General features: G+C 57.2%; 1 long non-coding RNA gene across 1 annotated transcript in view; it reads left to right on the top strand.

Moving 5' to 3' along the window:
- The first annotated feature begins 564 nt into the window (after nt 1-564).
- Nucleotides 565-2,309, top strand: part of LOC106146748 — a 6,013-nt gene continuing 4,268 nt past the window's right edge. The window contains exon 1 of the long non-coding RNA XR_001231319.1: nt 565-635. This is a non-coding gene — a long non-coding RNA (uncharacterized LOC106146748). The remainder of the gene's footprint in view (nt 636-2,309) is intronic.

Raw genomic sequence — 2,309 nt, 5'->3', positions numbered from 1 at the left:
GGGTGCTCAGGAGCCGCCAGGGAGCCTGGGCTCAGCTGGGTTTGATCAGGAGGTGGTGGCTGCAGCAGCTCGAGGAGGAGGAAGGCGTGAGAGCCCCAGGGCCGCCGTTGGTGAGCACGCGCGGGGAAGCACTCTCCTCCCCACGCGGGAACAGGAGGCGAGGGGCCCGGAAGCTCCTCTCAGGAGCGCTCCCCGTCGGGCTGTACTTTTCAGCCCTGCTCTGTCCCTGGGCACAAGAGCTTGTCACCTGCCTGCCTCCTCAGCTGGCCAGTGCTCACTGCTGGGCCCAGATCAGCCGCAAAATCAGCCTCCAGGCTTCCCTGTGTTCCTCCGCACACCCAGCCCCAGGCTGGGGCAGAAGACGGGTTCAGAATGGGGTGTCTGAGGGATGCTTTACCAGCACCCCCTCTTCTTCTACTGGGAATGAAATCTAGAGCCTTTGCACTGGGCCACATCCCCAACCTTCCATCCATCCATCCATCCATCCATCCATCCATTCATTGAGACAGGGTCTTATTAAGTCAGTACTTGCCCAAACTGGGCTCAAACTTGCAATCCTCCTGCCTCAGCCTCTCAATGTGCTGTCATGGTGTGTGCTGCCATGCTTGACTTCAACTTTTTGAAAAGACCCACAGGTAGGTGCAAAATGCAAGGCAGAGGAGCTGTGGGGCCCTGGAGAGTTTCCCAGCAGCCAGAGGAGCCAGGGCATGTGGGGTCAGTCTGAGGGACTCTGATGGCCGGCCAGCAGCACAGCTTGCCTGGGATCCACCCAGAGGTGTCCGTGTTACAGCCCCACACAGGCTCAGGCAGGAGAGTCACAGGGAGCTGACAGGTGGGGTCCTTGGTGGTCACGGAGCCCCCCACCAGGTGCACCTCACCTTCCTATCTGTCCCCCCAGTGTCCTGTCTGGGGTGCTGTACTCGGCTAGAACTGTCACCCGCATGACAGTGGTCAGAAGCCAGCAGGAGTCCAGGACAAGGGCAGCAGGCTGTGTGCTGGGTCAGGTGACACGGCAGTCACTGGGAGGAAATGTGGTGTGGACTGATCAGTATTTTCAGAGCATCCAGTTGACCTTGGGTAGCGGATGACGGTGTGGGAAGGGGAGGGTTTGGTAAGATAGGAGGATTGAAGAAGGGAACCAAATGGCTTTGGCCATGGTGGTGGCCACACTTACGAGCGTATATGGCCAGGAGGCAGCTGGTGGGGCGGTTAACGCAGGCAATCCCTCGCTTTGAGTAGAGGGGTGATTGTTGAACATCCTACGCAAACAGGATGGTGTGAGTAGCACTGAGGCCGCCCGGGCCTGGGCGCATGATCTGGCCACATCCCCAGCCCACCTGCCTGCTGCCGCGTCAGACCCACACCGCCAGCATCGTACTGAGCAGCCAACGGCTTGCTGTGTGCAATGGCGCTGTCAGCAAGCAGTGCCTTGTGAGCGTCCAAGCTCGAGGGGGAGGAAGTATTTCACCCTGGGCACAGCTCGGGGGCCCTGGAGGCAGGACCGGCCGGGCAGGGCCGGAAGAGACACCTGAGGGAGGAGGAGGTGTGGGAGGGGCACTGCTGGGGGACAGCAGGACTGGGAGGCTGCCCAACGTCCCCTGATGGAGACCACTACAAAGTGGCTCTGGGCAGGATTTAAAATTAACCAACTGGCTTTCCATGTTTACTTGTGAGTCTGACTAAGGCCACAGCTGAGGACGCTTGGCTTCAACCCCAGTTAACTAAAAGGAGATGCAGCTGCAGGATCCACACTCCTACAATAAATGCCAGCCTAAAGATAAGGTAGTTCTCCTGACTGATGTAATTTACTACTTCAGAAAATATCTCCCAAGGTCCTGCTAGGTTCTGCACAGATTCCCGAGTTTTCTTCAGTATTCCCCTCCTCTGTTTGAAAATCAAGTAAATATGGGCCACGCAGAGAAATTCTTTGTCTCAGCCCCAGAGAATCTTGAATTCTGTGAGAGGGTTTCGAACCTCTTGGAGCCCTACAATCACACTGTTGTCTCATTTATTTAAGCCTTTGCTATTCACTCGTTTGGGAGATTACGGGCCTCATCAGTCCACCATAACTAAGGGATATTACTAACCTGTTAGTCTCCTGAGACGGAGCAGCTACCCCCGGCCACAGTCCAGGGCCTAGGGCAGCACCAGGCCTGAGTGTCCAGCAACTGGCAGGAAGTCGGTGGCTTTCAGAAGGGGTGACTATAGCCGGGCATGGTGGCAGACACCTGTAATCCCAGCACTCGGGAGGCTGAGGCAGGAGGATTGTTGTGAGTTTGAGACCAGCCTGGGCTACAAAGTGAGCTCAA

Source organism: Chinchilla lanigera, unplaced genomic scaffold, assembly GCF_000276665.1.
Source record: "Chinchilla lanigera isolate Chin_1 unplaced genomic scaffold, ChiLan1.0 scaffold00006, whole genome shotgun sequence".
NCBI classification, from domain to species: domain Eukaryota; kingdom Metazoa; phylum Chordata; class Mammalia; order Rodentia; family Chinchillidae; genus Chinchilla; species Chinchilla lanigera.
The sequence above is the reverse complement of the archived record's forward strand: the minus strand, read 5'-3'. Positions and strand labels throughout refer to the sequence as shown.